Here is a 23,840-nt window from a genome sequence, read left to right as displayed (position 1 = left end):
TTTTTTATGTAATTATTCACAGTAACAATCTAACCTAACCATATTTCTAACAACGGTAAATAGTCTATTATGAACTCACTTTCCAACCGGATGCGTCCTCTGGTGATTCTTGGGTAACACAATTACTAAATCCAAAGCTAAAACCTCTAAATATGAAATGATAATTAAATACACACCCTAGCTGCAAGCAGGCGTTGATACACTTCATTGGGGACATGTTCAAAATGTGTGCCCCGACCGGGACTCGAACCCGGGATCTCCTGCTTACATGGCAGACGCTCTATCCATCTGAGCCACCGCGGACACAGAGGATAGTGCGTCTGCAGGGACTTATCCCTTGCACGCTCCCCGTGAGATCCACACTCGCAACATGTCCACAACACTACATTCGTAGTGCGCCTAATAGATGTTTGCCCATCATACTCATTACTGGTGGCAGATTAATCTACCAAGTCCCGTACGAGTTCGGGCATAGCGTGTGCGTTCGTACAAGAAGGTCAAAGGCCGGGAAGCAGGAGATCCCGGGTTCGAGTCCCGTTCGGGGCATACATTTTCAACATGTCCCCAATGAAGTGTATCAACGCCTGCTTGCAGCTAGGGTGTCTATTTAATTATCATTTCATTTCTAGCAAAGCTGCATTGTCATCCACGGTAACTGTTCTTTCGGGAACAGATACTACCGTCACATATATAGTTAACCTCTAAATATGTTTAAAATAACAAATTACAGGTGTACATAAACCACAGCTCACCGATCGACATGGCCACACCGAAATCCAAAACCTCTCGATACAATTGTCGTAAAATATGTGGGAGGACCGTTCGGTAACGAGTCTCAGAAGCATACTGAATAGGATATTTCGATAAAGAACCGAGAATGACGTCACTACCGAGACTAACCTACTACACCGATCGGTATGAACGATACAGAATAGGGCCCCAGGCAAGTGTATCTGTGACTGATTGTTTTGAAGATCTCGCTTGGGTCAGTTGGAAGAGCAGAGGTCGTCGTAACGAAGGTCCCCTTTCACGTACCCCTTTTTTTTGTTTTAACTGTTCATACGTGAAACTGTTACATGGCAGAACATTTTCCTGACATATAAAAGGACTTTTCAGAGTTTGTAGCAATGTTCCTTTGGCAATAGGCTTTCGCTTCGTTAGTTGAAAGTTGCAAACCTACAGAGAACATTTGTATAGATAGTTGTGGTGTTCTGTTGTTCATATGCGACAGAACACCACATCTATCCGTACAAGTGTGCCCTATAGGTTTGCTACTTTCAACTAACGAAGCGAAAGCCTATTGCCAAAAGAACATTGTTACAAACTCCGAAAAGTCCTTTCACTCACACGTACAATTCTCCTGCGCTCTGGCAGTTCTGCTGTCACTTTTAATAACCGTTCACGCATGTTCTACTGGATGACAACACACAGCACGAAGTAAGTCGGTGTTTCGGTTGATACTCTATAGACAGGCAACGTTTGGTGCCAATCTGAGTATCTGACACGCGGGGGTATGGGTGTGAAAGCCGGCAGAAGCGTGTACCACACGATGTCGAACACTCCGTGTAATACAGAGGAACTATGCGAGGCGACATGATGGCACGAATTCCAGAATGCCGTGGGACGAGACCTACCGGCACAGCAGAATACTCCAAAAACTTTCTCTAAAGGTACGAAACTGTTTTCCGAGACTGTTCTGGCACTGTAAATTCTGTAATACGAAATTTTCTTTCCTCAAAGAAAAGCGCAGCTCGTTCGCGTCTTCAATAACGGTCATTTGCCACATGCATATAATTATAGGCTTATATCATTGATGACAGCCTGTTGTAGAATTGTGCAACATGCTTTATGCTCAAAAATTATGACGCTTTTGGAGAACGAAAGTCTCCTCCATGAAACTGAGCTCTTGCTAAACTCAGCTCGTCCTGTTCCCGCATGAGATCGCAGCGTTGTAAATAAAGGCGCTAAGGTTGACGCCGTTTTCCGGCCTTCAGGAGGGCACTTGACAGCCACCCACACCGCCTCTTAGTGAAAAAGAATACAAATTCATCGAGTATCGGACCAGATTTGCGACTTAATTCAGGACTCCCTTGCAGACAGAACTCAACACGTCCCTCTTAACTCAACAGCCGGCCTCGCTGGCCGTGCGGTTCTAGGCGCTGCAGTCCGGAACCGCGCGACTGCTACGGTCGCAGGTTCGAATCCTGCCTCGGGCATGGATGTGTGTGGTGTCCTTAGGTTGGTTAGGTTTAAGTAGTTCTAAGTTCTAGGCGACTGATGACCCAAGATGTTAAGTCCCATAGTGCTCAGAGCCACTTGAACCCATTTTTTCTTACCTCAATACAATTGAGATGTGTAAAGGTAGTTTCAAGAGTACACCATGGAAGTGTGGTAGGTCTATTACTGATTACAGTGTACGTAAGTGGATGGAATAGAATGAATGGGAAGCTCTGTAAGACTGTTTGCAGGTGATGCGGTTGTCTATAAGAAACAGCAACGCCAGAAGACAGTGACGATTTGCAGTGTGACCTGCAGAGCATTGACGAATGGTGTAGGCTGTGGAACTTGACCCTGAACGTGAATAAATGTATCATACTGCGCATACATAGAAAAATAAATCCAGTATTGTATAGCTGCACAATTGATGACAAAGCACTGGAAACAGTATCTCCCGTAACATATCTTGGAGTAACTATCCAGAGCGACCTTCAGTCGAGTGACCACATAAAACAAACAGTGGGAAAAGCAGACGCCAGGCTGGGTTCATAGGAAGAATCGTAACATAATGTACGTCAACGACGGATCCTTGTGTGTTGTTCATCGGTCTGGGATACTTATCAGGTAGGACCGATAGAAAGGATAGAGACGATCAAACGAAGAGCGTAGCGTTTCGTCACGGGGTCGTTTAGTCGGCGCCACAGCGTTGCAGAAATGCTCTACAAACTCCAAAAAATGGTTCACATGGCTCTGAGCACTATGGGACTTAACATCTGAGGTCATCAGTCCCCTAGAACTTAGAACTACTTAAACCTAACTAACCTAAGGACATCACACACATCCATGCCCCAGGCAGGATTCGAACCTGCGACCGTAGCGGTCGCACGGTTCCAGACTGAAGCGCCTAGAACCGCTCGGCCACACCGTCCGGCACAGACTCCAGAGGCAGACGTTACAAGAGAGGTGTTGTCCGTCACGGAGAGGTTTACTACTGAAATTTCGACAGATCACCTTCCGGGAAGAGTCGTACGACATATTAGTTGCTGTTAATACATCTCGCGAAACGGCGAGAAAAATCGAGAAATTAGAGCCAATACACAGAGGGTTAGCGACAATCATTCTTCCCACGCGCCATTGGCGTGTGGAACAGGAAAGGGGGATATCAATTAGTGGTACGAGAAGTACTCTCCCCGACACGCCTTAGGTGGCTTACGCAGTCTGAGGTCGATGTAGATGTAAAGCCTGGCGTGCTTCACTTTTTGAGTGCGGTTTTGTCGTGTTTGGCAAAATGGAATGCGTCATCATTCACAACGGCCTATGGAGTCACAATAATTGAATTTCGAAGGTTTGTTAGAGGAGGGTAAAACGTCGTTTGGCTAAGTAAGTTACCCATTTCTGATTTATGAAGATTCCTTTTCTCCTTCTTTTCCATGTGATCCAACGTCCACCATTACAATCTTATAGTTTATATCGACAGTGGCCAAGAAAATGGTACAAATATACTCTTGGTTTTAGTAATTAAAGGAGCCTGAATTAGATGGGCAAATCATCCTTATACCATTGCCATTATAGCACCGACACAGGTGGGAAGCTGCCATTTGTTCGAAAATTCCTTTGCTTGTTCCAAAAGTTTCTGTGTTGCAGTAAGAGGCAAGTAAAATTTGTTGACAACTATGGACACAATTCCACCTGCATATTCCGTAGAGATCTGCAGGGTGGTGCTTAAGATTCTTCTACTGTGCTGCCAAGAACCTGAAGAAAGTATATTTAAACTGATGTACTTTTATTTTGAATAACCTATATTTTTATGTAATTTTAGTGGAATTTGCAAGAATAGTTGGAGAAACATTTGCGACTTATATTGAGAAATAAAAGAGAAATTAAGCTTGGAACAGGACAAAACGCCATAGGGAAGGTGAGGAAATGATTTCAGCATGTTTGCCTTTGGGAATAATAAATATTCAGCCTGTTGTTGATACGTGTAACGAACTTCAACACAAAATATTATATTCCAGATTTGTCTACAATATTGCAGAGTCGGGAGAAGTGACCAACCTTACTGCTTCAGACAGTGCGACTGATTCCAGCAACACGGCAACAAAACAGATATTGAATTCGTACCACTTTATCTGCAGAAAAAGCCTGAGATGACGCACATAAAAGGTGCATGGACAGTAGAACTTCCGTGCACATAAACAATGGTCCTGACCCAAGTGGCATAAATTTACATCAGGGAAGAAAATGGCGCGTACCTCAGTGTCACTGGGAATTTTTCATTTGGACTGACGGGCTTCTTGAATCGGTTGTACAATTTGTTTTTTCTTCTTCTTTTTTTCTTGTCGCTTTCTTTAAGTTGCAAAACATGTGAAAGTGACTTACATCTAATCGAAAATAAAATCTGAATTTATTGAAGTCATTTAGAAGGCGCCTGTTAGTCAAAATTGTATAACCACCTTCACCGTCATGTGCCGTAAAAATAATTTGAATCATCTTACTCTTCCTCCTGTTGAGGAGCCACAATAACATGACCGTTTCATTTTTGTCTTCTTGTTGTATAATGTTTCAGAAGTTTAAAATAAAATTCATGTCTCCATCCTGTCTCTGGGGCCACGCCTTGGGAAGTAGTCCTGGACCCATGACAAAAAAGTGCAACTATTTAATACTACTTGTTGTTTTAATATGTTCTTGACGACTGAACAGACAAAATCCTGCTATGAAAAAGTTTAGATTGTGGGACATATAACGCGTACGCGCTTTAAAACATGTAAAATGTAATTTCCGGATATTACCTCACACTACCTAAAACACTTTTATGCGTTATTCGAAATATAAAATGTTGATAAAAAAGGTCAGCAAGCACCTAAAGTCGAACTAACGCCATCGGCAATGTTGCAGAGGTGTCCAAAAATGTATGTGGTACAACCATTTTGATCTCTTCCAAATCTTTGTCTTTTGCTTCGTTTCTCGCCATATTGTTATAAAAAATTAGGAAATAAAAAGTTTCTGGGATTCGGACCGTCAGCAACACTGAAAGTGAAAAATGCGCGCACGATACTTTCGGCGCTGTTTACTGTTTTTCATTCTAAGTACTTTTTCAAGTTTGTTCAAAATATTTATGACTGTACTATTAATTTTTAATATTTGCAGCGCAGTACTGCTGTTAGTGATAAAATTCGTTACAATGCCTATTACAATTTCTGTTTTTAATAACGCATAAAAAAGTTTTAGGTTGTATAAGGTAGTTTCAAGAGATTACATTTTACGACATCATATTCGAAAGTACTGCGGCGTCTCACGTTCCAGAATCCTAAGTTTTTCCTAACAGGCTTCCGTTAGATAATTTCCGCTAACTTCGTGAGACTGGCGTTCAGTTGGGGGCTACCAGTTATTGTAAAAATACAGCACACTGTGAGCAGAGGAAGCAGCAACTGCAATGTGGAATACTTGTGGGATTTAATGCGACAAGCTAAAACTGATTTTCAGTATTTAAGATGACAGAAATGTCCCATGGAAACATTTGTAAACAACATTCTGAAGTGTTAAATATACTAATCAGTGCATAAACTTAGGCTGCTCAGAATTTTGTATCGAAATACTATTCAAGCAAGTGAATACGGGGAACGTGGTTTTTGTGTTATTGTAAATGTCTAGTACGATGGATGTACATGCCGTTTTTTTCAGGCATATTATGAGGGCAAACAACGCATTCTGGTTCTTTATAGACTAGGAAACATGGCTCATTATTTGAACTTTTCCTTTTCCATCTTAAACCAACACGTCGTTTATTGTGGCACATAATTAATTTCATCTGAGGTAATATCTCATTTATTTGATTACACTGTATGGTATGGTATAATTATTTGCGACTGTCTTTATTGTTTGTCATTAGGTCGTCTGACATATGGGCTATGCCCCAAAAGAGTCATGAGCACAATAAAAAATTCAGTACCATGTGGGTCTGTTCTACTTGTACGACTTACCAGCATTTCTAAATTTTCTTTCACATTATTTTAAATGCCACAACGATTATCATGCTGAGGTAAATCAACAATACAACAGTTTTGTATGTATAGAAGGAAATGGAGTGGCAAATTGTTTTTAAGGTTATGTTTTCCCGGTATTTTTGGTAATCGTGCGCCGAACTTCGTAAGATTTTAATGGGGCTCAGTGAAATCAAAGTCTTTGTAGATCAGACGTACGGCGAAGTTCATTTAATGAAAAATGCCCCTAAAACATTTAGTTTGTAGTGTTATTAATTAGTACATTTTCTTTAGTATACAATGACTTTTGGCAATGAAGGATCAGCTGACATTGTACTAACTTACGGAGAACGCATAAAGGGTAGAGAAACATTTCTGCAACTAATTTCATACCTGCACCTCATTAAAGGGGAAGATAAAAATAAGATTTTCCTCTCTTTACGGAGCCATATGTACTATTCATCAAAACGAACATCATTAGATCCTCAGTAACTTTAGCGTACCCAATAATACATATAGATGGGCGGAGACGGTCCCTCGCTCCCCCCCCCCCACCCCCCTGCTCCTCCTCCCCCTCCTCCTACTCGACTCTGCCGCTCGACAACAGCAGTTGAGTTTTCTGAAATTGCCCTTCCTTATGTTGTTTGGTGAGTCAAGAGTTACAGTGTGGCGGCACCGCTAAACGGAGCCATAGCGTAAACTTTTATCGCTAGACCGCAGCACTTCTGATGACGTGTAAAACTGAAATATTAATATAAAATAATAAAATTTCAATCAATGTGCACGAAGGTCAATTGTAAAATACAGTATAATAGCAAAAGATATCCCATTTACAACTACCCATCCGTGTGGCCATGTTTCAGGCCTTCTCTGTTCACACGCCGGAGAGGATAAGATAGGATGGGATGGTGGGGAGGGGAGACCCAGCACTAAAAGACTCTGGATCTGGGGTTCAAGTCTGCGTCGGATCATGCAGATTTAGGTTTTCCGCTCCTTCTGTGAATCGCCCAAGGCAAATATTGGGTTGGTTACTTTGAAACAGACACGACAGTTTTCCTTCCCCAAAGCGAACTTCGGTCTCTCTCTAATGACTTCGTCGTCGGCGGGTTGTTAAACACTAATTTTCCTTCCTCCTCCTCCTCCTCCTCCTCCTCCCGAGTTCTACTACTACTACTACTACTACTACTACTACTACTGACAACGTCAATGACATGAGGTATTCCTTAAAAATACCAAGTTAATAATACTTCATTGTATCATGTTGACCGGAACGGGACAGCCTATTTACTGAGACAGTTATCATAAAACAAATGGCGCTCGGAAGACCGACGTATGTCCGAGGTAGCAAAATCGATTCAAACCTGCAGTGCGCAACAGAAGTAAAGGGTCACTTTTTTGAAATCCTGCAGTTGCCTCCTATTGCGACGCATAAGTTTGAGATTTTGCTCAAAAGTGCCTATAACCTTTCTCTGGCATGGTCCAAGAGTGTGGCGCCCTCCGACATCGTCCTCGGGCTCGAGGACATGTCAAACAGCAAGGTGTCGACACTTGTGAGACAAAGGCCATATGTCAGAAGTTCACGGGCCGTGTAAGGTGGATTAATGATGTCACATTTGCACAAGATTTCACCGCAGTTCTGCCTAACGCCATCGCGGAAGTGTCGCACGGTGTAGAGATCGTCACATCCCTCCTCTTACCCATATCTCACCCTTTCTTTTGACGCCAGCGCTCAGAATCATCGCCGCGCAGGGTAGCTGCGTGTTCTAGGACGCCTTGCCATGGTTCACGCGGCTGTGCCCGTCGGAGGTTCGAGTCCTACCTCGGACATGGTGTGTGTGTGTGTGTGTGTGTGTGTGTGTGTGTGTGTGTGTGTGTGTGTGTGTTGTCCTTAGCATAAGTTAAAGTTAGTGTGGAAGCCTAGGGACCGATGATCTGAGGAGTTTGGTCCGATAAGAACTTACAACAATTTTCAAAATTTGAGAAGCCGGGGGTGGCATAGAGGGCGTCAATGAAACCACCCATTTCCCTGGGGCGTTGGTTCCCACACGTTTCGCGGTGGGAAACGAGAGTTCACACTGCGATTAGCAACTGGAAGATGATCATGACTTCCTTTGCTGATGACCTCGGATATTTCAACCATTCTCTAAGGACAACATTGTTGTCTTCCATCCCCATCAAACATGATCGTGCTCCTTTAGAATGTAGCGCGACCGCAATTTTTGCTCTCGTGTACATGTTCGATCCACTAGGGACCTTTGAACACCATTCCAAATATAGGTAACGTGACCCGAAGCACGAAAGGTTTCTTACGTTTCTTCAGCCCTCCCGTTTCCCGCCCTGTTGTGGCATGGTCGCGCGAGAATACAGCATTAACAAGTGCGTCAATAAAGCGGCAAAGAGTCCCTCTCAGACCTCCCAATTCAGCAAAACTGCTGGTGACGCTCGTACGCCTTTATTGAGAAATTTAAAAATGGACGTGTACACAGACAATTGGAATCGCAGGGGTATCAAATGGTTGCCTACGTACAGGCGCCTAGGGCTGCTTCACGGATTTTCTCTGTAAAGGTACTTCTTTAAAATTATCAGTAAATGTGGCCGGGTGCCACTGAGTGTTTTGCTAAACTAGTGACTGTTAGAGGGACCCATTGCCGTTGTATTTACACGTGTGTCAGTGTCACACCCTTCCATGATCGCACCACAGGAGGCCACAAGACAAAAGGTGTGAAAAAACAGAAGCACCCTATGGTGCTGCAGATCATGTTCAAATTACGTTGAATGATTGTGAACCGTCTCGAGTGCTTCCAACCTGTATACGGGAGCAAAAATTGCGGTCAGACTACGCTTGAAAGGGGTACGATGGCGTTCAGTGGAGTTACAGACCTATGACCTCTTTATAGAATGGATGAAATGTCCGAGAGTGTTGGCAGTGTCAGAGGTTGTCAAGAACTTCGTCCGGTTGCTCGTCGCAATGCGAACTGTCGCTTTTGACCGTGAAGTGTGTGGGAATGAAGGACACAGGCAAAAGGGGCGGTTTCATTGACGACCTTAATGCCACCCCATCAGGCCTTTCCATTTCGATCCTGAGCAGCAGCGTGTGCGTGTGCAGTGTTTGCGTGGCCACTCATCTCAGAAAACTGCGTAATTTCGACGCTGCGTGTCGAGGTTCTGATCTCCGTCACAGAGGCGTGAGAAGAAGGGGTGGAACGTGGGCAGGAGGCGGCCTGACGACTTTCCCACTGTGTGACACGTGCACAGAGGCATTGGGCAGAATTGTGGTGATATTTCGTGCCAGTGTGACGTCATTAACTCACCACACGTCGTATGAACTTGTTAGCTGTCGGTTCTTTTTTTTTTTTTTTTTTAGCACGTGTTCACACCCTCTTGTTAGCCAAATTTCAATTTTATGCCTCGCAATGGGAGGCACTCTTATAAGAGTCGAGGGACATGAAAGGGAAACAGTGGTTGGGAAGGGAGTGAGACAAGGTTGTAGCCTCTCCCCGATGCTATTCAATCTGTATATTGAGCAAGCAGTAAAGGAAACAGAAGAAAAGTTCGTAGTAGGTATTAAAATCTATGGAAAACAAATAAAAACCTTGAGGTTCGCCGATGACATTGTAATTCTGTCAGAAACAGCAAAGGACCTGGAAGAGCAGTTGAACGGAATGGACAGTGTCTTGAAAGGAGGGTATAAGATGAACATCAACAAAAGCAAAGCGAGGATAATGGAATGTAGTCGAATTAAGTCGGGTGATGCAGAGGGAATTAGATTAGGAATTGAGAGACTTAAAGTAGTAAAGGAGTTTTGCTATTTGGAGAGTAAAATAACTCATGATGGTCGAAGTAGAGAAGATATAAAATGTAGACTGGCAATGGCAAGGAAAGCATTTCCGAGGAAGAGAAATTTGTTAACATCGAGTACAGATTTAAGTGTCAGGATGTCGTTTCTGAAAGTATTTTTATGGAGTGTAGCCATGTATGGAAGTGAAACATGGACGATAAATAGTTAGGACAAGAAGAGACTAAAAGTTCTCGAAATGTGGTGCCACAGAAGAATGCTGAAGATTAGATGGGTATATCACATAACTAATGAGGAGGTACTGAATACAATTGGGGAGAAGAGGAGTTTGTGGCAAAAATTGACTGGAAGAAGGGATCGGTTGGTAGGACATGTTCTGAGGCATCAAGGGATCACTAATTTACTACTGGAGGGCAGCGTGGAGGGTAAAAATCGTAGAGGGAGACCAGGAGATGCGTACACCAAGTAGATTCAGAAGGATGTAGGCTGCAGTAGGTACTGGGACACGAAGAAGCTTGCACAGGACAGAGTAGCATGGAGAGCTGCATCAAACCAGTCTCAGGACTGAAGACCACAACAACAACAACAACATGGAAGGCAGTTACGGGGTTCCGAAAAAGTTAACCTTTAATTCTGTTGCGCACTGGGGTACGTACAACGCGACAGCGAAAACCGGTTTCCGAACTTCGGTATTTCGGCTTCCGCAAATTGCGAAGCCCACAGTCGCAGCGTGGAAGAGAGACGGCGGCGTTCGGCTGAGCACCGCCGGCCATTGCGCAACCCGGACGGCGGCGTACTTCGCGGAGTCACGCAGAGACAGGCGGCGACAGTGCTACGTCGCCAGCTAGCGGGCTCTGGCCGCCGCCGTCGCCGTCGCCGCTTTCCGCACGATCGCGTGCCCCGGTATATCGGTATCACTACGGGGCGGGACGGGTCGTTAGCCACAGGGAAAGGCGAGGCGAGGCGAGGCAGGGCAGCGGCAGGGGAAGGCGACGCGACGCGACGCGACGCGGGTGCTGCCCGCTCGCCTCTCCCCTGTTGCGAAACCCCGGGGCTCCATCACGCAGTCTGCCCGCCAGCGACAAAGTGATCTTACAGGCTCTGTCCGTCACGTACGGCGGGAGCGCGCGCCACATGTTCGCTCTGGCTGCGTAGTTCAGTCGGCAGCTGTATACACTGATAAACTAAAAACTACTCCCGAACAGGCCGTGAAGGCCCAACGATACCGACCGGCCGCCGTGTCATCCTAAGTCTACGAGTGTCACTGCATGTGAATGTAGAATGCCATATGGTCAGCACATCGCTCTCCCGGCCGTTCGTCAGTTTACGACACCGGAGCCGCTAGTTCTCAATCAAGTAGCTCCTCAGTTTGCCTCGCAAGGGGTGAGTGCACCCCGTTTTTGCCAACAGCACTCGGCAGAGCGGATGGTTACCCACCCAAGTGTCAGCCCAATCCGACAGCGCTTAACTACGGTGATCTGACGGGAACCGGTGTTACCACTGCGGCACGGCCTTGACTGTGTACACAGATAGGCCTGAATGATGTGCCGCCATCTGGGCGCAATACTACAGGGATTATGCGTGGCGCGGGTGCGACAAGTCCACGGTAGGTTTCCGGCGATACGCTGCACGTCATGTCTACCGACAGGTCACACAATTTCCGTAAATCACAGGAGGGCGGTTTCTGGGCGCAGAGCTGCCGCCGGATAGCGTCGCTGATGTGCTCCATCGGGTTCAGATCAGGCGAATCTGGTGACGAAGACCTGAGTCCAGTGTCGTGCTCCTCAGACCACTGTAGCACGATTCTGGCCTTGTGACACTGACAGTTACACTGCTGGAAGACGTTGTCGTGTCGGGGAAGACATGAAGCATGAAGGGATGTAGGTTGTCCCCTGCAATGTTCACACTGTCCATAGCTGTCGTGGTGCCTTCGATTACTACCACAGCTTTCATGGAAGCCTAGCATAGCCCCACAGTACAAAGTAGCCCCAACAAGGCTACGTCCATGGCGCGGTGTATGTCTCCACCAACCATTGCTCCAGCTAGCGCCAGACGCGTGCATGATGCGTCAGACCAGGTGACACCTTTCTGTTCACCTGTGGTGCAGTCTATGCCGTTCCACTCCCCACTCCAATCGTAGTTGACACACAAACACGTACGGGTTGTCTGCTGTGCAGCCCCACGTTAACGACCTTTGCTGAATTTTGCTCCGAATCACTCCTGCCTGCACCAGCAGTCAACCGCATTGTCAGACCTGCCAGTCGTCGACGCCTGCTCCTCTCTGTGGAGCGGGCTGCGGGCACGCCTCCGATCTTCACCTTCTGCGCTGAGGCGCACACGTCCAATACTTCGTCGCCTGCCCGTGGTTTCACCGTCCTTCGACCAATTCCCTCAGCTCAAGTGTAGTCCCTCGGCAGCATGACATCTCGGTGCCTCTTACTGAGACGTAGCGCAACTAAATAGAGCTCACCTTTATTTACGGCAGCTGCTCGCAATATCTACCTGTACGTCAAGATCAGCGTCTCGCCTTCTCAGCGCATTCTGAAGCGCTCGTCCAATTTTCACTGGCGAAAAATTTACTTTCCACAAACTGGCGCTAATAACGTAGGCACATAGAGAACACACACGACACAGATCGGTAATTCCACGGTATTGGTGATAAGTTGAGCAAACCGTTGTGCTACAAAACGCCACTGTTTCCTGCGCATGTACCGCAACATCAACATGAGATATGACCGCCATGCACACGTAATGCGGTTAAGGTGGTTGGATACAACCAATGAATTTAAATACGTAGGCTTCCCGCATTCGCAACCACTAGAATTGTGAGAAATGAGTACTTTGTGTGGTAACATCGCAGATAGGTATCGGCTTTGTCGTTAATTCCATAAATGACTTCATCACAAGCAAAATGAAAATGATCTCTGTTTCAGTAAATAATCTAATTCTTTTAGACGTTTTGTTGAACATTACGATCGTTTTATGATGAATTTTGTACTCCCACGCTCGAAGGTCTAGCAGCGTCGAAATTGGAAACAAAATGTACATAAACGTCTCGAGGGATACTTTGCTATTGTCCTCGGTTACATACCAACGAATAAAAAGAAAACTGAATCTCGTTTCTGGCATTAATTATGTCTAACGTAAGTTCCCAGTAATACTGAAAAAATGTATAATATTTCTATGCTCAGTAAACATAAATTATTTTCTAATCTTAGATGCAGAATAATCATAGAACATATGCGTCTACTTCGAATTAGCTCCAAGCGGGAACTGAAACAATCTAATAGTGCGAGTGCCCCGTTAATACATAATGAATCAATGAACCTGTAAAAGAGACGTATGTGATTATCTGCCGGCCGAAGTGGCCGTGCGGTTAAGGGCGCTGCAGTCTGGAACCGCAAGACCGCTACGGTCGCAGGTTCGAATCCTGCTTCGGGCATGGATGTTTGTGATGTCCTTAGGTTAGTTAGGTTTAAGTAGTTCTAAGTTCTAGGGGACTAATGACCTCAGCAGTTGAGTCCGATAGTGCTCAGAGCCATTTGAACCATTTTTTTTGTGATTATCTGCATTGCCTTGTTGGTGCCACCAGAACAGTTCCTCGCACTTGAAATTAGACACCTCATGTCATATTTGGACTGAAACACCTTGCAGTTTCCACTCAACCGTCTTAACATGTTTAGGCCTACTACACTCCCGACCGGTACACGCGGTACTGCCTTTTGTGATCCAACCCTCATGCAGCTCAAACCAGACATCGTTATCTCTACCTTTTTAATAAAGTGTCACTGACTGACTGACTGAGGCACGTGGTAAGACAGGACAAATGAATGGTTAAATTCAAAATTACGATTTTGCGAAACCAAAATGGATTAATTATACAGCTCCTACAAATAACTAAAATAAAAGTGACGTAGAGACAAGCACAATTAAACCCCAATATTACTTGTAGCTTATACACTGAGGTGGCAAAAGTCAGGGGATAGCGATACGCACACATACACATGGCGGTGGTATCGCATACACGAGGCTCGTATAAAATGGCAGTGCATTGGTGGAACTGTCATCTGTGCTCAAGTGATTCGTGCGAAAGGTTTTCCGACGTTATTATGGCCGCTCGGCGGAAATTAAGACTTTGAACGCGGAACGGTAGTTCGCGCTAGGCGCATGAGACATTCCATTTCGGAAATCGTTACGGAATTCAATATTCCGGGATACACAGTTTCAAGAGTCTGCCGATAATACCAAATTTCGGGCATTACCTCTCACCATGGACAATGCAGTGGCCGACGGCCTTCACTTAACGACCGAGAGCAGCGGCGTTTGCGTAGAGTTGTCACTGCTAACAGATAAGAAACTCTACGTGAAGTAACCGCAGAAGTCACAGTGGGGTGTACGAGGAACCTATCCGTTAGGACTGTGTGGCGAAATTTGGCGTCAATGGGCTATGGCAGCAGACGGTCGACGCGAGTGCCTCTGCTAAACAGCACAGACATCGCCTGCAGCGCCTCTCCTGGGCTCGTGGCCGTATTGATTGGACCCGAGACGACTGGAAAAGCCTGGCCTGATAAGGTGAATCCTTAGTTTAATTGGTAAGAGCTGAAGGTAGGGTTAGATTGCGGCTCAGATCCCACGAAGCCAGGGGCGCAAATCGTCAAAAGGCACTGTGCAATCTGGTGGTGACTCTATCATGGTTTGGGGTGTGTTTACATGGACCCTGTCCACGCAATGTAAACGCACACCACACCATTATGGAGCCACCACCAGATTGCACAGTGACCTATCGACAAATTGCGCCCATGGCTTCGTGGGATCTGAGCCGCAATCTAACCCTACCTTCAGCTCTTACCAGCTGAAATAGGGACTGTCTGGTCCAACTGAACCGATCATTGAATGGAAATGGTTATGTTCGACTACTTGGAGGCCGTTTGCAGAATTCATGAACTTCATGTTGCCAAACGGCGACTGAATTTTTGTGGATGACAATGCGCCATCTGACCAGGGCACAATTATTCGCTGTTGGTTTGAAGAATATTCTGAACAATTGGAGCAAATTATTTGGCCACCTAGATAGGTCGACACGAATCACATCGAACATTTATGGACCATAATCGAGCGGTCAGTTCGTGCACAAAATCCTGTACCGACAACACTTCCGCAATTATGTACGGCTATACAGGCAGAACGGCTGAGTATTTTCTGCGGCGGACTTCCAACGAATTGTTGGATCGATCCCACGTAGACTTGCTACACTGCGCCGGGGAAAAGGAGGTCCGAACGATATTAGGAGGTGTCCCATGATTTTCATCGTATCAGTGTATATAAATTACAAGGAAGATATAAATATCAAAACTTAAGTCATGATACCTTAACAGTTTATTGAACTGTGAAGTCTCTCAGTTTGCGCAATTTTTCTCTTAACTTCACAACGCTAGTGGTGATCTGAGAGGTGTTGTAAGTAGGCTGTTTCATTCTCTACACCATTATTTGCCGCCCGCTCCATTTCCCTATGCACAATTACCAAATTACTACTTTGAATGTCTGTTAATCCATTACACGGTGGTGCTGATAACCTACGTTCGTCGTAACTATCATTTCTCAATTGACTTTGGAGCCTAGTGTTACGTTTCTCACACGCCATAATTATCACGTAGTTCACACGATAACAAGAAAAGCACAATTTGAAGAGCAAAAATAAGAAAACACATTAACATGGCACTGAAAATAATATCTAGTTAATTGCAAGCGCAGCTGCGAAATACTTGGTGCAAATCTACATGCATGTGACTACAGTTTTACTGTAAAACAATGAAAAACTACAACTACAAAGGAAATTCTCTCTACAATTAGGCTCTAGCAGTAAACAATAGCTACACTAATTACACAAACTACAAGAAAAAAATCAGAAGATTCCAGTGAGGTATCCTCGGCTAAGGGTCGGCATATGAAACATCCCCTTAGAAAAATTTATGAATTACAGTTTCTGGATACCCCTTACGTTATTTGATTTTCAAACAGCTGAGCAAAACTGAACGTACTCAGACATTTCTTTCTTTACTTATTATGATCAACACTAAACAGACACACAATATTTTTAGCGGAACGCAATCTGATTTTCAATAATCGCTACAAAAGAATGGCCCTGACTACCAATAACCTATACCTTTCATGAATCACTTACCTTACAAAAATCTTCGATACTGGAATTACTGCAATACAGCGAGCGCCAATCCTCGCTGGCCGGAGTTGCCGAGCGGTTCTAGGCGATACAGTCTGGAACCGCGCGACCGCTACGGTCACAGGTTCGAATCCTGCCTCGGGCATGGATGTGTGTGATGTCTTTAGGTTAGTTAGGTTTAAGTAGTTGTAAGTTCTAGGGGGACTGATGACCACAGCACTTAAGTCCCATAGTGCTCAGAGCCATTTGAACCAATGCTGCCAGCTAAATAAAAAATTCTAACTACTGGTAGGCATACTTAGCAAATAAAAATTTTGATGGAGAACAAACAATGTATTTACCTTAATAATATTCAAAAGTCATCATATGCATATCAGTTCATGATATCCAGTATTACAAATTTACCCTCTCTGATGGACACACGTCCAGCTTATCCGCTCTCAAAATTCTGCCATCTCACTTCCCCACATCCACCACTGCTGGCGGCTCACCTCCAACTGCGCAACGCTACGCGCTGTTCACATCCAACTGCCCAACACTACAATAGCGAATATTACAACAATGCCAACCAGCCACAGACTGCACACAGCGCAGTCAGCGATTTTCATACAGAGCGCTACGTGGCGTTACCAACACAAAAACCTAGACAGCCTACTTGCAGTGTAAAGTTGTTATGGACGTAACTGTAAGTTTTCATCACAGAGAAAGGGAAGCTGTTCGTTGTACATTGTGTATTCTTATGTGAAGCCAAGTGTCCGTATAGACTCAGAGGAGCCGTCTCTCAATTGCTGGGTTACCGTAGCATGTTGTCTTCTGCAGCTGTCGCACCCACTCGTGTTAGTATCAACATACACGGAGCAACTGCGGTTTGGGGGGCCATCTGAAACTTCCGTGATTAAGCCTGGTGCAACGGTTACTCGTTTTCTGCAGTAACTGTATTGTGCGTACCAGCGTTTGCTTCGTACCACTGGTGGTACGCCGGCGTGTTCTATCAGAAACGGCAAAGGGTTAGGCGATCAGTTGAGCGGAATGCAGACGTTATTGAAAAGAGATTATAAGATGGACGTCAACAATAGCAGAACAGTGTTAATGAAGTGTAGTCGAGTTAAAAACAGCCGATGCTGAGGGAATTAGATTACATCAGATACTAGAAGTAGTAGATTGGTCTTGTTATTTGGGCAGCAAAATAGTGACGAATACGGAAATAGAAATAAATAAAATACAGACTGGCAACAGCAAGAAATGCGTTTTCTGGAAAAGAGAAATTTGTTTACATCCAACATAAATTAAAATCTTTTCTGAAACTATTTGTCTGGAGTGTAACGTTTTAAGGAAGTGAAACGTTGATAATAAGCGTGCAGAAAAGGAGAAACCGGAAGGTTTTGAAGCGCGGTGCTTCAGGAGAATGCTGAATATTACGTGCGTACTGCATAGAATAGGGAAGAAAGGAAATTGGTAGCAGAACTTGACTAACTATGGGATCGGTTGACAGCACACCACCTCAGCATCAAGCAATAGCGAATTTAGCGTGTGTGTGTGTGTGTGTGTGTGGGGGGGGGGGGTGTAATAATTGTAGAGGAAGACGTGGGATTGAGTACACTAAGCAGACCAGACTCAAGAGGATGCAGTAGTTATTCGGAGATGAACAGGCTTGCACAGGGTAGTGTAGTGTAGAGGAAGCCAGCATGGCAGTCTTCTAACGGAAGACCGTAATAATAAAATTCTAGAGTAGCGTCGCTCTCTTTTTTTTTCCAGGTGTTGTCTATTCATTAGCGTTCACTTTTCTTTAATTTTTCTACGTTTTAGCGGAACATCGATTTTTAGTTTTTTCAGATGTTTCGTTTGCCTATTTGGTCATATTACCTGCAGTACTGTTTCGCTTTATTCCGCGATGACCTTTCACTCAATACATTTATACTTGAGTTTGTTTCTTTTATTGTTTTTCTCAAAACATCAATCTTTTTCTATGCCGTAAGATGATTAATTCTTCTAGTTCCGTTATAGAAAATAGACTGCTCATTACGAATGCAATAGAATGATGGCTAAATTTTATAGGTAATTTAGAGAAACTTCAAGTGGTGGGATAATATCATAACTATATTTTAGTTGGTAGATATAAAACTATAACAGTGTTTTTTTCATTTCTCCTGCTGCTGTGTTGAAAATCTAGTCCGTTTGTAGTATCCATTTCGATGGGTCTAATTTTATTACGAAATTATTTTCATTATGGCATTATACCTATACTGACATCGCGAAACTTGAGTACAGTGGCCGGCCGCTGTGGCCGAGCGGTTCTAGGCGCTACAGTCTGGAGCCGCGCGACCGCTACGGTCGCAGGTTCGAATCCTGCCTCGGGCATGGATGTGTGTGACGTCCTTAGCTTAGTTAGGTTCAAGTAGTTCTAAGTTCTAGGGGACTGATGACCTGAGATGTTAAATCCCACAGTGCTTAGAGCCATTTGAACCATTTTGTGAGTACAGAGATATTATATAGCTAGGCCCAATCCATGTACCGGCGCTTAATTTAAATTCACTACTCGGTTTGGGAGCCGTCTAGGTGATCTAGAGAGAGCGGTACGAATTCTCGCTGGTATTCCTGAAATTTTTATTCCCTTTTCAAAGAATAAGAGAGACTGAATCGTTGAGTCAATACTCGAGCATTCAAACATAATAAAAATACAACGCCAAGTTACGATAATAAAACAAAGGTAAAAGATTAATCCCGCTCTTATTTTATGGTCCGATCAAGTCCCGTTGTTCAATTAATTCTGTTTCATATTTAAGACTTTGTGATGTCCACGTATTAAGTGACTACTACTACTATTATTACTACTACTACTACTACTACTACTACTACTAATATTAATACTGCTGCTGCTGCTGCTTCTGCCAGAGAGGAACTGTGTATTGTTATGAAGTTACTTCTGTGATCATCGTCGTATGAAAACAGACATAGATCGTGGACTTGGGGATGTAGTAAAAGAAATGAAGTCCTAAAAGATATTCAAACATAAATCAGAGCATTCAAATGTTTATTAATTTTGTATGCATCGCCCAGTCCCACTTAAATTATCAGCATTTATTTGAAATAAAGACGTGACATCTATCCACGCAGTTCCTAACCAAGTCTTGCTGTATATGTCTTGACGAATTACCACTGTCAATAAAAAAAAAACCTTATACCTCACACCTCAAATCTCTATGATCAGAGACATTTCTCCCGTTGATGCAGCTAAAATTTTTATGCCCTAATTGGTATTTCTTCTCTTTTCACAGGTGAGTATTGTTACTCTATATCTGCCACACGTTACTGTAAGTATGTACAGCTGTTTATTATTTAGCCACAAATTTAGCTCATCAGTATCAGTTGTCTAACAAATAAGATTTAAAAAAACAAGTTTCGTTATAGGTCAGTAGTATTCAACTCAATCTGCAGCAATCTATGCATACTATAAAATTGCATATATATATATATCACATCTCCTAAACGAATAAACTGATTTCCACCAAACTTCATACTCATATCCCTTACTGTTAGGCAACAATCGCTGTGGTTCTAGGAACTACCAAGTTACCATAGTTCAGGATATAAGACATAAAAAATGAGGTGCATTAAAACTCCCGTATCATTCAAGACATTTAAATGTATTACTTCTGTGCTACTTACTGTATTCGCAATAAATTTCGCAGCCAGTATCGACATATGCTGCTGAATGCACCTACAAAAATATATCATGGTGTTGCACTTAGTTCAGGAGAGACGACGTCATAAGCACTGGGATGCGTGAAAAACTGCAGCATTGTGGATGACATTTGAATTTATTACTTCTTTTCTACAATTTCTGCTCGCAACGTAGTTCGCTGACGGTACCCACGTATGCCGCTGAACGTGCCTACACAAATATATCATTGTACAACGCACAGTTCAGGAGATATGACGTCAGAAACCACGATGTACGTGAAAAACGGCCACATCATGCCAGAAGCTTTAATTTATTCTTTACTGCTGAGACACTCTTAAAGGCTAGTCTGCTCAAGGAAGTCCCTGACACATAGCGACACACAGCTTTCCAGACATGCGAAGCATCTGCGCGCAGGGTACATAAGCTGTCCGGGGTCATGTTTAATAACTTGCATACAGTACTTATGCATTATGCATATTTATTTAATAAACGTAAACATGGTCAGTAGTATATTGTAACGTGATTTTTATTTCATCGTGCGATTAGCTTACTTCGTCTACTTGTCATTGTCAAGCATTTGTAAAACCAACAGAGTGTAGTGCTTTTCCATGTTGGTTTTACAAACGCTTGACAATGACAAGTAGTCGAAATAAGCTAATCGCGCGATGAAATAAAAATCACGTTACAGATGATGATGATGATGATGATGTTTGGTTTGTGGGGCGCTCAACTGCGTGGTTATCAGCGCCCGTACAATTATCCAATCTTTGCTCAGTCCAATTTCGCCACTTTCCTGGATGATGATGAAATGATGAGGACAACACAAACACCCAGTCATCTCGAGGCAGGTGAAAATCCCTGACCCCGCCGGCACGTTACAGCCTACTGCGGACCATGTTCACGTTTATTAAGCATCAGGAGGCTGTGGATCGTCACAAGCACAAAAATAAATTTTAGTGCTTATCTTTTTGTGCGACTTTTTCATAATTTCAAAGCCGGTCGGTGTGGCCGTGCGGTCTAGGCGCTTCAGTCAGGAACCGCGCGACCGCTACGGTCGCAGGTTCGAATCCTGCCTCGGGCATGGATGTGTGTGATGTCCTTAGTTTAGTTAGGTTTATTTAGTTGTAAGTTCTAGGGGACTGATGACCTTAGATGTTAAGTCCCGTAGTGCTCAGAGCCATTTGAACCATTTGAGACATAATTTCAAACCTGTTTTCACAAACACACACATCAAAAAAGTTTTGTATCATCTCGGTTCCGGAACCTGTACAGAAAATTGGAACAGAGGTCAACATAAACATCATTTCTGCCCTTTTTATTGCTCATGAAAACCAGAGATTGCATGTTGTACCACCATACAGCGAGACCTTCAGAGGTAGTGTTTCAGATTTCTGTACACACTGGCACCTCTAATACCCAGTAGCACATCTTCTTGCACTGATGCATACCATCCACAAGTTCATCAAGGCCTTGTTGGTCCAGATTGTTCAACTCCTCAACGGCGATTCGGCGGAGATCCCTCAGAGTGGTTGGTGGGTCAAGTCCTCCATACACAGCTCTTTTCAGTCTATCCCAGGCATGTTCGATACGGTTCATGTCTGGAGAACATGCTGGCCACCATAGTCGAGTGATGTCGTTATCCTGCAGTAACTCATTCACAAGACGTGCACGATGGGGGCGCGATTTGTCGTCCATGAAGACGAATGCCTCGCCAGTATGCTACCGATATGTTTGCACCATCGATCTGAAGATGGTCTTCACCCACTGTACAGCGTTACGGTGCCTTCTGTGAGCACCAGCGGCGTACGTCGGCCCCACATAATGCCACCCCAAAACAGCAGGGAACCTCCACCTTGCTGCGATCGCTGGACAGTGTGTCTAAGGCGTTCAGCCTGACCGGGTTGCCTCCAAACATGTCTCCGACGATTGTCTGGTTGAAGGCATATGCGACACTCACAGGTGAAGAGAACGCGATGCCAATCCTGAGCGGTCCATTCGGCATGTTGTTGGGCCCATCTGTACCGCGCTGCATGGTGTCGTGGTTGCAAACATAGCCCAAGTCCGTGGTGGACGTCAGGAGTGAAATTGCACATCATGCAGCCTATTGCGCACAGTTTGAGTCGTAACACGACGTCCTGTGGCTGCACAAAAAGCATTATTCAACATAGTGGCGTTGCTGTCAGGGTTCCTCCGAGCCATAATCCGTAGGTAACGGTCATCCACTGCAGTAATAGCCCTTGGAAGACCTGAGCGAGGCATGTCATCGACAGTTCCTGTCTCTCTGTATCTCCTGCATGTCCGAACAACATCGCTTTGGTTCACTCCGTGACACCTGGACACGTCCCTTGTTGAGAGCCCTTCCTGGCATAAAGCAACAATGGGGGGCGATCGAACCGCGGTATTGACCATCTAGGCGTGGTTGAACTACAGACAACACGAGCCCTGTACCTCCTTCCTGGTGAAATGACTGGAATTGATCGGCTGTCGGACCCCCTCCGTCTAATAGGCTCATGCATGGTTGTTTACATCTTTGGGCGGGTTTGGTGACATCTCTGAGCAGTCAGGGGGACTCTGTCTGTGATACGGTATCCACAGACAACGTCTGTCTTCCCGAGTTCTGGGAACCGGGGTGATGCAAAACTTTTTTTGATGTGTGCACGTGTATTTGAAATTTTTTCGGTACTTCACTATAAACACAGTTCATTTTATGTCTTAGTTTCTAATAGAAAATTGACAGTATAAATAACCGAGGAATTCCGGGTTTGGGTAAATACGATATTTCAGAATAACACAGGCACTGTAATACCGTATTTATCCACCGACACCGGGCAGGCGACTTTCAAGTAAAATGTCTCCCCTGTACGGGAATATGCATAAATGAGGTAGAGTGCAGTTTGTAGCCACACGGCTGACGACATGTAGATGTTTGAATCTGGTCATGTGTCGTGCTCATATAGCCAGATGGTGAGGAGACCGCTCCGAAGAGCGGAAAATTCGGGTTCAAGTCCCGGTCCGGCACACATTTTCGTTGTCGTCATTCCATGTGTGAAGTTACTCGCATGAGTACTAAAAGAAATCAGCTAAATTTCGATTACGCGATAAGTCACACAAATCTGAGGGCTGCAAATTCAACTAAATACTTAGGGATTACAATTACGAATAACCTAAATTGGAACGATCACACAGATAATATTGTGGGTAGAGCAAAGCAAAGACTGGGATTCATTGGCAGAACACTTTGGAAAGGGCAACAGATCTACCAAAAAGACTGCTTACTCTACGCTTGTCCGCCCTATTCTGGAGTACTGCTGTACGGTGTGGGATCCGCTTCAGGTGGGACTGACGGATGACATCGAAAAATTACAAAGAAGGGCAGTTCGTTTTGTATTTTCGCGAAATAGGGGAGATAGATAGTGTCACAGACATAAGTGAACTAGAGTGGCAATCAGTAAAACAAAGGCGTTTTTCGTTGCGACGGGATGTTCTCATGAAATTTCAGTCACCAGTTTTCTCCTCCGATTGCGAAAACATTCTGTTGGCACCCACCTACATAGGGAGAAATAATCATCACGATAAAATAAGAGAAATAAGGGCTCGCACAGAAAAATTTCAGTGCTCGTTTTTCCCGCGTGCCGTTCGAGAGTGGAACGGTAGAGAGACAGTTTGAAGGTGGTTCATTGAACCCTCTGTCAGTCAGTTTATTGTGAATAGCAGAGTAATCACGTAGATGTAGATTCTACAGCTGATGGTTGTCCACATTCGCTACTGCGAATACTTTTAATGGAATGAGAGTGTCCGCACGTTCCAGCATTGCAAGAGTCACGGCCATTTGCAGTCGGACAAGTTTGCGCGACCTTGTCGCAGTGATGGCAGACGCCACGCCAACGACTCACCGTACTTTTGTTCACCACCAGATCGCCGTGTACATTCTGCAAGCGCTTCTGAATATCTGCCATGCTACGGTTTTCCACCAAAAAGAACTCAGTG

The 23,840-nt window shown here is 44.5% G+C and overlaps 1 non-coding gene across 1 annotated transcript; it reads right to left on the bottom strand.

The window, feature by feature from the left end:
• Positions 1–229: 229 nt before the first annotated feature.
• On the bottom strand, positions 230–304 carry Trnat-ugu. Its single transcript has one exon. It is a non-coding gene; the product is annotated as a tRNA-Thr (tRNA).
• Positions 305–23,840: the final 23,536 nt, after the last annotated feature.

This window comes from Schistocerca piceifrons, chromosome 10 (genome assembly GCF_021461385.2).
Source record: "Schistocerca piceifrons isolate TAMUIC-IGC-003096 chromosome 10, iqSchPice1.1, whole genome shotgun sequence".
Lineage (NCBI taxonomy): Eukaryota > Metazoa > Arthropoda > Insecta > Orthoptera > Acrididae > Schistocerca > Schistocerca piceifrons.
Note: the sequence above shows the minus strand (reverse complement) of the source record. Positions and strands in the feature narration are given on the sequence as shown.